This window comes from Thunnus thynnus, chromosome 22, assembly GCF_963924715.1.
Source record: "Thunnus thynnus chromosome 22, fThuThy2.1, whole genome shotgun sequence".
NCBI lineage: Eukaryota > Metazoa > Chordata > Actinopteri > Scombriformes > Scombridae > Thunnus > Thunnus thynnus.
Genome location: NC_089538.1, coordinates 10731317 through 10745089, shown reverse-complemented (window position 1 = coordinate 10745089; position 13773 = coordinate 10731317). Strand labels below are relative to the sequence as shown.

Genomic DNA, 13773 nt, shown 5'->3' with positions numbered 1-13773 from the left:
TTCTCAGTGTACGTACACTGGTGGCTTCAAGTTTCCACATCTTACTTATGTAAGATATATATACTGGGCCACAACTGGCTCCAAACTACTTGTGATCTCCCAAATCATTCATTCATCGTTCATAGGTGCACGCCTCAAAGGGTAAGGCTTTGAGTATCCAAAGCCTGTTATATCATATTCCTCTGTGCCGTAGACCTCTGTTCTCCAAAAAAAGTATTACAGAGGAATATGATACATCAGACTTTGTATACACACACAATACTTGCAAGTAGGATGAGTAAGATAAGAAAAATATAGAAAATTGCCAACCTTATCCTTAAAAGTCTGATTTTTGGGGAGCACAGAGAAACTTTCTTCCTTCAGCAGATAAATGTGAAACCGCCTTCTAGTGTGAAACTCTACACATACATCATTCTGCACAGTGAAGAAAATATTAACTTAAATCATGGTCACATTAAATGCAAAGAAAAATGCTTGTTTTCGTCAAAATGATTTTTTTTTTTTTTAAAATACCATATTTTCATACACTTACATATACAAAAGATAGACAGTGATTTTGGGTCACTCCGCTTTCCTCTCATCCCAAAGTGCGACACCATGATTTGTTTAACTAAAACTACTTTGAGTGGATGTCAATGTATTGCACTGTGCACTGTGTGCGCACATAAAATGTTGCTACAACAAACCCATTTTATATCAGTACCCCATAAATTCGATTCCAAATTCATTTCCCTTCAGACACATATGACGGAAAGTTGTTACCTCAACTACTGATGACTGACGTTTATGGTTCCAATGATTCTCAATGAGTGTTATAGTTTCTATAAAAACCTTCCCATCTTTCCTTTTCTGCATCAGTGTCCACCAAACGACTTGCAGTAGTAAGTTAGCAAGCTGTGGCGTGATTTAGGACAGCTTAGCTGTTACAACTGTCAGCACCCCCTTCTGACACATGGAATTCATAGCTACTGTACAACCTCTTATTTTAATAAGGTCTGACTGCTTCCAGCCTGCACTATAATTCTTATTAAGGGCGAGGTTTCAGAGTACTGTCATAATCTAGTGCTGCCCAATTATTACTGTACCTCCTGATATGGTATGGGTTGTGATTGAGAGAGAGTGTGTGCGTGCACATTTTCAGACAGGACTGGCCCTTTTCAACATGAGACTAAAACCCCTATTGGATTAAGTTTGATTAACCCCATTGGTGGTATTTTCAAGATGAAAGAGAACCAATTAAAATTTATTAACAATCAGCAACTGGCCCAGTGAAAAGAACAACTACTAATTACAATTTTAGCAAGTTTCATTAAATTAAAAACAAACTACTTAACAAAATACTACTGTTCAAGGAATATGTTCTGGTGCAAATCATCTGGAGTAGCCAGTAGACCTGAAGGCAAAAAAGAAATATGGGTTCAAAAAGGGGACAACCCATTGAGAAATGATTGCCACTACTTCAATCAGACTACCACGTACGACTCTATATCTATTGTGCATGGCAGTGCATTATGGCATAAGTGCTGGACTCTAGTGGAGCATATTTCCACACTGTGATTGACAAGCACTCACTCTCTGGGGAGCTTGTTGGTACATTCAGAAAATTAGAAAATGAAAACAGATTAAAGAAATGCCACAGGACCGCATCTATCCATGCCAGATAAAATGGCCTTGGAGTGTGTCACTACAGTCACATGTCAACCATATCGACTTTGCGCACCTTTCTTAAGCTGTGGTGCAATCTCAAAAACACAAACTTGGCTTTCCTGCTGCTCTCCAACTGTGATGATTTTGCTTGGTCTGTCTAGCCTGAGGCTTAAACTGGTGTGTTATTTGTCTTCTTCTGAAAATGTCCACATACAAGTTAAGTTATTTGCTGTCAAGAAAGCAGGAGGCATGTCATATCCTAAAGATTTGTGTAGCAACTCCAGTGGCTGCACAGTTTTGGAGACAGAATAGATACCTTTGGGGCTTTCACACTGACAGGTTTAACTTAATCTAGGTACAGTCTACATCAAAATTTGATAAGATACTTTTTCGAACATGGGTGCAAATCAGTGAACTGTACCGGCCCTCACCTGCATGAGGTGGTTTTTGTACAATTTCAAGAATTAAGTCCATTCTGATTAAGGAAGATTTGGGGGTGATTATAATTCAGCATCAATCATCCTTTCACTTTGTGTGCATATGAAGCAATCAAACTCTGAATGGATACTTATATCAAACTTTCTGAGCACCTGCATTTCTGACTAAACCGGTGCCATGTCACATGTGGCAGGCAGCATGTAACAGGGAAGCTTTTAGTATCCACTTACTATAGAAAAGTACAACAATAATAGTGTTTGAACGCATTAACCGTTCCACACTGTTCATGTCAAAATTTGACCCATTTTGATATTTGAAAGCAACACCCTAAATGACATTCTTTGAGCATGAAATTTTATGACTTTTCCTAATGTGGCCCAGACTATACAAAAATGGAAATATTTTTAATTTTGTGCAGCTGGTATGAATATTCGCACATAGAGGGTGTTCTGGGTCAAATTTGACCCGTATTTATTCAAAGGGATTTTAAAGTCACTAGAAGGGGTCAAATCAAGGTAAAGGGTGGTTATGGGGGATGTTGAAACATTGGCATGTGTGTGTATTTCTGTCACTGGGACAGTGGGGAGAGAGCTCAAGGTGGACTTTGACAGTGTCTGGCCGACACTGGCCGTGTTCCCAACATATTGCTACACTTGCCAGGTTTCCCACCCAGGTGGGCATCTGCACCTGCTAACAAGCCTGTACAAAGTAACAAATCAAACTCATCAATTCCCCGGCAACCAACACAGCGGTTGCCCAACATAGTCCTCCCTTTAGTGAAGGGCAGCTTTCATAGGACTATAAAAGGTACCTGAGCCCTTGCTTCAATGATTTGGTGGAGTGGAAGGAGTGATTTGGTGGATCTGTAATTCCAAGATGAAAAGGAGATAGTGAGTTGAAGAGAAAGTATTAGAAGAGGACAACATAGAGAAAATTGAGGTAAGGCCCTTGTAACTGTGCTCATGCAAAGGTGACACCACCTTCCCCACACGCCAGCCACAGCAGCACAATAGTCCAAATCTTGCCCTGATTTGTCTGAAGTCCCAAAGTCAATTGTCAATGTTTTTTGCAGTTTGGTTTACTTGAGATTCCCAATCAGTTTGTTGTTTTGTTTTATGACTAATACACTCAATGCAGAGTTGAAGAAAAGGAGGGTATGCGGTTTGCGGACAGTGTTGATTGATGGTTTTCATGGTTATAATGAAACCTACCGTTCAAAAATGTTTTTGCATCTAGGGGTGGGTGATATGGCAAAAATATCATCATGTTTTTTTTTCCAGGTAGGATCATAATTCAGGAACTTATCACAATTATTTTTCATGTTGGTTTCTGAGACCATTTTGCAAGTTACTGAACAATACAACCAAACTAATTCCCTAATTTAAAAAAATATAGCCCCACAAAGTAACAAAACCTAAAAGAAAAAAGAATAACAGACCATTTGGGCCAAATTACCTTTTCAAACAGATTTTAATCAATAATGAAATTCTGAAAATATGAACATTCAACAAGAATTTTGACATGGTTTAGACTTGTATTCAAGTACAATCAGAGACTTTTGCATAACTCCCAAAATGAACATTGGTTTCAAAAGGTAAACAACAACACTCAAGTAAAGTGCACCCTTGCTACATAACATGTAAGATTAGTAGCAATTGTAACAGGCAGGTAGCTTATTAGAGATGCTCAGCAAAACCAGTCTATTTTCACTCAATTCTGCCAAGTATTAACATTCAGTAATAATTTTAACATGGTCTAGACTTCAAGTACAATCACAGCCTTTAGCATAACTCCCAAAATGAAAATTGGTCCCAAAAGGTAAAACACTATAAATGTATTAAATAAACAAATATTTTTTTAAAGTGCAATGTGATTCAGAACCAAAACAATCAACTTAAGGTGAAATGCTATGTATGAATCCTGACCATTGAAAACCCAGCAGCTTCTGAACATATCTTTCACATCATCTTTCAAATTATATCTCCTTCTAGAAGGAGACAAAGTATGACAGGCCCCAGTCATATATTTTTAACCAGGAAAAATAGTTAATCGACTTTATCAGGCTTGAGAGTTGCTCTGTGGCATGTGACAATATTGCCACCACTGCTTTAGACTCTTTCTGAGGGAGCACTTTTTGCTGGAATGCACAAATAGTTTCTAGCTAGTTGGCTAACCCCTGGAAAGTTTCCCTAATGGACTTTCCACCATTCCAGAGTATACATCTCACTGTCTGCATTTGGTGGACAGGTAGGCCTTCAATTCCCCATCTATTGCCTCTTTTAGAGATGGGGAAGCAGATGTGGCGGCCGTGGCTGCAGTTACAGCAGCTGAGGGTTTCAAAAGGCTGGCCAGTGTTTCCTTTGCTTTATTTGGTGGTGTTTGTTCTGCCTCAGGGTTCTGGAATGTGGAGGTAGATGTAGGCTGAACTGATGCTGCTGGATGCTGTGCTCATACAGTCAGCTGGGACTCCAGCTCAGACATAGCTCTGGCTTGTATTCTCTCTGTCCTGTCGCTGTGAATGTATTGGGTTTTGAACCTTGGATCAACAAGCGCAGCCATATCCAGCAGGTCATCAGTGGTGGGATGATGATATTTGGCTGTGAGGTAATTGAGACTGGTTATCTTAATTGTTTTTGTTAGTCCAGTGTCATCGTCATTCAGGTTCAACATGTTGACTTTCAACAGGTGAAGCACTGGCTTTACATAAGACACACTCACATAGTCCTCACCTGAGAGAGCATCTGTGAAGTCTCTAAGTGGACTCAGGACATACTTCGCAGACTCCATCACATCAATTTCTTGCCATGATGGCACCAACGGCCTCGCCTTCTTGTCTGCCTTCAAGACCTGGGAAATGGCATTTTCCTGATCCAACACTCTCTCAATCATGCTGAGTCTGGAACCACATCATGTTGGTTACTCAGTGATGAGTTTCTGCTGAGGTAGTTTCAGCTCTGTTTGAACCTTACTCAAATCTACAGCTGAAGGAGAATGTACTGACCACTTTCTTGCAGATAGATATTGTGCAATCAACACAAGGGTCCTTGGCAGTTTTTTATAATGAACAGACCTGCCAACCCTGGACAAATTTTTTGACTACCACTTAGATGACCTAGATGCATCAGGTGCAAATCACTGCTGATCACACAACGAATTATTGTACATAATTTGCATACATACACATAACAGTGCATCAGTTGCATATACGCAACAGTCAAATAAAAAAGTGAAGCACTGATATGAAATTTCTTGATACCATTAACAGATTGTTTACAAAAATATCTGCAGATGCCAGTACTGTTAGTCATTTATGCCTATGTTTGTCCATTTGTCTTTCACTTGCCTAAACATAGCTTACCAAAGAACACAATTTCACTTAGGCTACATACTAACCTACCGCTACTCCTGCATTATGTCATTTTTATTGTTTACACCTCCACAATAATCAAGTCAATTTGATTTTTGAAAATATGATTTTCAGCTAATCTGAAAAGACAATGACACTGTAGGCATAAAACCCTAACCAGCCCTAAACCAGACTATTTTGTGGCTATGGTGAAATAAATATTTTAGAGCTGGTTAATACAGCTATTCTCATTATAGGTAGGCTATTACTTAATGGTATGATGACCTAATAACAATACAGGCTGAATATGGACATGTCTGTTGAAACTGTAAAAGTAACCACATCCCTCCTCCTCTGTGTTGTCAGCTATGCCACTACATTGCCAAATAAAAAGGGGGAGGGGAAGAAATCCAAGGCACTACCGGATGTGTTTATGAGCCATAGAACTGCAACTGATAGAATGTGCACTGTAGCATGATACTAACAATCTCTCTGTAAAGGCAGATCATGGAGACATTTTAATCGTTCACAATCTAATATCATATCGCACACCCCAGTTGCATCGTTAACTTTCAGTAAAATTCATAGAAATAATTATGGCTGTTTTGTTCCCCTGTTTTAGATAACATGGGATCCTAATATCACATGATTGTGAATTTATTTTCTCAATAAACAAATAGTGTCAAATCTAAAGAAAACACTCTCTCTGCTCCAACATTACTGATGGATATCACCCATTTATTAATGACTAATAAGATATATATGGATGCTTAATATATTTGAATAGTACAAATGGAATAGTACAAGCAGAAACAGGCACAGTGAGATGTTTGATGAAGAGCTTCAGATGACCACCACACCTCCAACAGGTAAACAACTTTGCCGTGCTGTATAATGGAGAAACACTCACAGCGTGCCAGCTCAACTCAAGTCATGGCTCAGTGTGACTACCCCAAAACAATGGAAAAATGCCATAATGTTAGCAGAGTGGAGCAGTGAACTTGCATGCTGTGCATGGAGCAGATGACCATATAAAGAAATCCGTCACGAGCCAACGTCGGCTTGGTTTTAAAGTAAAACTGTTGGAAACAGAGTGTTCAGAGTAGTCTGAAGCCTGAGCTTTTTGCTCACATACATACGTTTACCTCATCAGTTGACACTTTAGCCACATTTAATATGAACATCCAACATTATATAAATGACTGAAGGAAAAGTATAATAGGTCCCCTTTAAACTCAACTGGAAGAAACTAGACACATTTTGCAGATGCCTACAGATTTGTCTGTAGGCATTTGCAAAATTTTTAGTTATCAGACAAATTCATCATCATTTAATTATGAGACATAATTGTTGAAAATCATTACAAGTGCCCTCTACACATATAAATTCCATTCAAATGTAATGAAATGTACTTAATCTTTAACAGCGATAATCGGTTCCTTTTTCAAAAACCTGCCTTAACTACTGTACTGTATGTGAGAACAATTTCTCTTCCTCTGTCAAAATGTCTTTTCCCTCATGGATAGTCTCCTATCTCCCCCTTTTCTGCCCTAAAACAGACAATAAGTCTTATATTGTGCTGCTCTAAACCCACTGTTTACCAGCAGGTTTAATGCAGCAAGTCCTTAATTGCATTCATTATCTAAAGCTCCAGGTCTGGGCCAAGGTTGCAGAAAGAGATGGGGGATTTCAGTTATCTCTTGTTTATTCAAAAATATATATAATCATAACTGCCAGTACTGTAGATAATAAGTAATGAGCACATATTGTGAAAATAATGAAAAAGGAAAGGATTTCCCCTGCACTTTTATCATCCCCATTTTCCATACAGAAAAGAAATAAGGATGTGTAGGCCATCATAGCTTAAGACGTATTGAAAGTCTGGAGGAAAATGGAAGTTTCTTTGTGTGAGGGGACACATAATGGAGTTCTCCCCATCCCCCGAGGTGAAGTGGAGAATGGGGATATAATTGAAAAGCTGTGCATCAACATAAAGAGGACGATCTGAATTTACCTGTAAGGAATGCCATGTCAGTTGACATTAAATAGATTCAAAGTTGGGAGGAGATCTGTAAACTGAACTGAATAACTCAGAAACGTTAACACTGAGAACATTTTTACTTTGGGCTACTTCTGTTAAATGTCAGCGCATGTGTCATGTTAACAAGCCGAGTCTCAGCATGCAAAGATTTTAAATTGTAACATAACATGCTTATACTTTTCAAAATGTCAGGAGGTCCAGGTACCACAAAACTTAATGAATTCTTGCTTTCAAAGTATTATTCATTACCATACCATATAACAGGTAAGTCATAATTACATAATAATTTGTAAATAACCACAGAGAAAAGTGTCTAAACCCTTTATCACACAAAAACCTTTAGTTTCACAGCGGTAAACTGGTGGATGATTCCACAGCAGTGCGCGTGGTGTGGCAATCATGATGTGAATGTGTATGAATATTCTCTCCCCCTTTATCTAGAAGTACAGACTGACAGTCCCTATAATAATACAGTGATGCCGTGAGAAAAATATCATGTCACACTTGAGTAGCTACAACATGTATGACATGATAAATTAAAAGTAAGATAAAGTTGGAGGAAATCACGGAGCATAACTATACAACTGATGAGAGAGAGCATGTGATAAACAGTCATGTTAGAAATTACATGAAAGAACGTAAAGAAGCATGTCATGTTCAGTGTAATGTCACTAAACCCTTTCAGATACAGTCTTAGCCCTGACAAGGTTACTACATAAATATTAGGGGCTTAGATTGCTAAACTAATTGAAGAGGTGTTCTGCATTTTATATATAACACACACACTTGTTTTTTTTAAATGTAGTAATTTTGTACTTTTTCTTGGAAAAATGTAGGCATAATCAATAAATTATTTTTCATTCACACAAAAACTGAATAGCATTGGAGATTATTATTATCATCATCATCATTATTACTAATTAACCATACTTTACTGGCAGCCTGCACATACTACCGCTGGTCTTTTCGCCAGCGTATACCACTGCACCACACTGCCGTGAAACTAGCAGCCAAAAAGTCAGCCACAAGTCATATGGAACCACCAACTGATGTTGATACATGTCAAGAATAACAATGTAACACAGCTGCAAGTGCAAAGATTAATGACTGGATCAGAGTTCAGACATTAATACAGCTTTCAAATGAAATTCAGATGGATTAAGAAAATGCTTCAATATTTGCAAACAATCTCAAGGAAATCATTTTAAACAGGAAGAGATTCACTTTATTTTAGTAAACTTTTTACTGTTATTGGCTAACAGGACTAAAATTACATGCTACAAAAATGACATTATACAAACTAAGTGAATAAAAACAATGCTGTTCCAATAGAAATTAGAAAAAAAATACTAGTGTCTCATTTACCCACTTAAAAGTGGCTATTCTACATTTTAACATACAGAAAGCCCCATTCACAAAATAAAACATGGACACAGTAGCTGCTTGACAGAGAAGAAAAACAAACATATCTATAAGTCTACAAAGAGATTTTAAATTATACCAACCAGGCAGGTCAGTGCAGTACAATTACTGAACAAATTAGAGCTTTGGTTTTCTAAATTCTCAAATGAACTGGCATTCTCTTCTAATAAAAGCATTCATACATTAGCCTCTGAATGAACGCGTTACAACCACCTGGCAGCCGAGCATGTGCTGATTCTGACTCAGTAAGGTGTAAGCTCCCATCCCAGTGAGTTACATCAGATGACATATGTAGGGGCAGATGGGATGGATAGTTCTTCCAGGTTTATTTATCAGGGATGTCGGCAGCATGTTGTACCAACTGATCAAGCCAGGTGCCAAATCAGATAACAACCTGATTGATGAAAGCTGCTCTAACAAACACCCACCTGAATATGGAGAATACTGACAATGACAGTGTCTTCCTTGACCTAAAACATTTTTATAAAATATTATAAACTGAACGTGCAGTAAATTAAAAATCAAATTCACTCATTTAGTGACGAAAAATTATGGTTTTGCAATATAGCCTTTAGAAGATAAACTTTTATCACAGATGTTTTAAAATGATGCGACAAAACACTGTAATCACAGACCTCTCTGGAGCAGCAAATGGTCAGACACGTCTAGCTGGTCACAATGTCACAATACTTGATGAGCTGAGAGCTAGGGCACACACTTTCACTCCACTGGGACACTGCTGGCTTCCTGTGGACTCCATGACCATATGTTTTTCTCTATTGCTTGTAATATTCATTCACTTTCCCTACTTCATCCTCTCTGTCTCCCTCTCTATCAACTGTATACCTGGCAGTCATCCCAGAGTACACAGCAGCTCTAACAGAATCTCTGGAGACGTCTCTCCCTGACGCCCACTCTTTCAATTTCTTTCTTTTCTTACCATCTCTCTGACACACACATACATGCGCGCCGTCACTGAGCTGCCTGAAAAATCCCACACATCCGAGCTGGTCTGGAAATAGAAAAACTGTAGGAATGAAGGCAGAAATAGTCATGCGACATGTCATGCTGACCTCTCTGCAAAACAGCAGAAGGGAATCGGGTCAGTTAGCCACCTACACCTCTCATCCTTTAACTCTAGAGCTACAGTGTGGAAGCTTCTACAAGTTAATCATTCAGGTAATCACATGTATATTCAACAAGCAAAAGACACCTTGAGGGAATTTTACACAGTTTTAACTATCATTTGTTGTTTATCATTTTAAAAGCAAATGTGAGCTACAAAAGGTTTTTGATTTGATTAGTGCAAATTCTGATTTGTTCTACTACATGTACAACATGCAAGTGAAAACACAGGGGATGTCTAAATGTTGTGTTGTGAGTGGGCTTCCTTCATGGGAAGCAGGACAAGATCCTATGAAGGAGAAAAGCAAACACTGGTTAATTACACTATCAAGGAGGGTAAATTTAGTTTTGATATAAAAATAGATTATTTTTTTGGTTGCTCAGGCACTTTTCTGTTTTAGTCTGCAGGAGCAGTAAAAAAAAACTGTCAAGTTATTTCAGTAATAGTGTTGCCACCTTGCTGAATTTATAACCCTTTTAATATGGCAGAAGATGGCAGGAAGGAAAGAGGAAAGGAGGGAGACGATTTTTATCTGAGGGAGGAAGAATGACAGTTCCATTACCTGAGAGTTGCAGATGCTGCCTGCAATCCAACAAGTACACTTTTTTTCCTCCCCAATGAGTGCTTATCAATACTGAAGGTGTGCCATTTTGAACCATCAGCAGTGAGAGCTCTCATCGATCACATCCTGAAAAGTCAATCATGGTTTTCACTAATCAAAGCCTGCAAAGATTTATGAGTCATCTTTGGACGGCACTCACATGGAGCACCGGGTGAACCATCATGCTGTATATAATAAAGTGGATCTCCTCTAGAGCTGTGAAGGTATTGATGATTTCTCACTGTAGTCTTAGAACAGTGAACCCCAGCAGTTACAGTAGGAGGCTTTCAAACAACCCCACACACTGGACTGCTGAACCTAACTAAAAGTTGAAAGGAGAGGACTGACCTTGAGGTTTGATCTTCACCCAAACTGTAGCAAGAGCCTGTCATGTGCAGCTTTTCTTCTAAAATCAGCTCGCTGTGGCTGATTCTTCCTTTAACAGTTTCTTCCTGCCAAAAAATACATTTAAATGCACATATGGTCATTTAGACCTACTTAAACACACCAAATAATTAGCAGTTGCAAATGTTGTTGACACAGGCCTGCAGGAAGATGTAGCTCCTTCACAATAAACTAACCTAGTCTAACAGTGGTTGGTAGGAAATGTTACAATTGTATTAAAAAGAACTTGTGCTGCTGCCTGATTGTTGATGGAGTTTAGTACCAGGTGGAGATGTATTGCAGTAGTCATTTCAGCCTGCCACATAAAAATAAGGCAAGTGAAAAATCTCTAAAACTGATCAACTGTACTGTTTAAGTACATACATAAAAACAGAAAATAAAAGAACAAATTGACTTGAAATAAGAAGGCAAAACTAGTGTCTTAAAAATCTGCTATTTTGTAATTTATACTGTATTTCTTTATCTGTTGATCAATGACCAAAAAGCCTAATTACATTCACTGTGTGAGGTTACTACTTATATCTTTGTATTTTGGTGTATAATTGGTGGATTGGCAGAGTGGGGGTTTGTGGGACTGGCATTTACAAGCCGTGTTATGCACTGGCCAGTGTGCTGACCACTCCTTGATCTTCACACAAATGCAATCAGGCCAAAATGTTTGGACTGCATCTAATCAACAATGACCAATTATTGCTGTCAAGATGGCCATTCCAGATCCCATTCCGTTATGATGTCAAAGAGGCTAATGATTCTCGAATGGTAATTAAACTTCAAATATAGATCAGTTGAGCACATGTAAGCATTCATCTTAGGGGCATCAGACGCCCTAATGTAAAATGTCAGCCAAGCATGAATAATCAATTTTGTCAAAAACTCCACAGAAAAAAAAAAAGAAATCGGGCATCACACTGGCACACATAATTTCACATCTTAATTCCCACACAGTGGCCTTTTGTGTTACAAGTAGATTTCAACAGTTGAGACACTTTCCAGTATTTCTGAATTAGTATTGTTCAGCCCGATATAATTCAATACTAGCACATACTATATTTATACTATATTTTCCATAAAAAATAAGCACACCAAGTTATTTTTTCCTGTATTTTTTGTCTCTACTATGTATTATTGTGTGTGTTTGTTTTTAGATTATATTAGTTTTTTCCATATAAGTTAATGACTTCCATAGTCAGAAGTCAGAATTTAATAAGATATTTTACAGCTTTCAATGTTTAATGTCACTGATTCCAACCACTACAAATACATTTTCATCCTGTCCAACACACTATGTGCACATTTTATGCACAGCCATACAAAGATACAAAGTATCTCTGAGCAGTTAAGATAATATCATCCAATGTTAATGACCTTTATTTCAAAGCTGTATGACTGCATACCCAAGAGCCAGTGGATTTAAACTTTAATATCTATGAATAATTAAAGCTCTGGGAAAAGACCATTTAGCTGGCCAATAAAGATGAAGGGAACTGCCATGTTAAATGTTGAAATTTTCAATAGGCCTTGAATATCGCTCATTTGGAAAGTATTAAATTACACTGATTCACTTTTTGGTCAATAAAGGCTAAAAGCCATCTGACTCACTAAATAATGGAGAAGAAAGGCCCCCCAGAGTATCTAAATACTGCATACCAAACACACTATTCCCAATTGTAAACCACCTGCCCTACCTAATAATATTTATTTAACTCATGAGCTTGTTACGGGTTCGTTTGAGCTTCATAGGGCTTCTGTAATACCAACAGGATTACAGAGCTCCGGGATAAGACGGAGACTGAAAGGCAATGCCTTTGCTGAGCAAGCCATCTCAGTAACTACAGAGACCAAACGTGTAAGAATGTCTGTGTGCGTGCATGTACACTTCAGTCTGACTGGAAAAGGATCATTGTGTATGGCCTTGGCAGAGTAGAGCCACAGACTTGAAAAGACTAAATAGTGAGAGATAAATTAAATCGCCTCGTCATCGAGCATTGATGCCAAGTGCCATTACACACAGCGGGAGGAGAGAATGATAGGCTTTACAGAAAACAAGTAGCATCCACAGTTGTGGCTTAATGTGAGTACTCCAAGTCATCATCTTTACAAGCATTAATGACATTTGCCATCACTACTGGGCAAAAACTTCATTACACAGGCATAAATGCATAAAGACTTCTACTTGGGCCTCTGGGTAAACAAAGCTGGCTCTTTTCCCAATAGAATCTGTAATGAGTATTTTCAGTCATCTACTTCTCCATGGTTAAAAAAAAAAAAAAAAAAAAAAAAACAGCAAGAAAAACCAACTCCTTTCAAGACATTTTGGCCTACAAAATACTCTCCACTGAGAATCCAGCAGACTCTGACCAGCCTAATATGCAGAAAAACGGTAAAGGTATTGGTGAGCACAAAGGGGCATTAACCTACCTCTGGCCTAGTCCTGTCCTGGCTCCCAACGCTCACAGCTAGTTTTGTGCTGCCAACTTTGGCCCAGCTCTGTCCTTGGCTGACGGAGAGGACAAACGGGCTGAACTTGGGCCGTCGGCCGACCCGTGATGGATGGGTTTGAGCATGTCGGGTGTTGGGCCATAAGATGCCGCGCTCCAGATAAATGCCTGTGCTTAAGATTTTTAAGCATTCTCTTCTCATAATAAAGATGTCTATCATCTGTGAATAAGTAACCTTGTCGACCCGCCAAGTCGGCACTGAGCAAGGGGTGGAGGGCGAGATCAGCAACCCACAAATCAATCACGCAT

At 38.6% G+C, this 13773-nt stretch overlaps 1 long non-coding RNA gene across 4 annotated transcripts in view; it reads right to left on the bottom strand.

The window, feature by feature from the left end:
• LOC137174638 (uncharacterized) overlaps positions 1-13773 on the bottom strand; it is an 85075-nt gene that overhangs the window by 47254 nt on the left and 24048 nt on the right. The window contains exons 2-4 of one of the 4 annotated variants that reach the window (XR_010925422.1): positions 10970-11073; positions 10583-10708; positions 8675-10308 (exon numbers count right to left, since the gene is read on the bottom strand). This is a non-coding gene — a long non-coding RNA (uncharacterized lncRNA). Of the gene's footprint in view, positions 1-8674; positions 10309-10582; positions 10709-10969; positions 11074-13773 lie in introns of those variants that run through there. The other 3 variants (XR_010925425.1, XR_010925424.1, XR_010925423.1) reach the window with 3 other exon arrangements.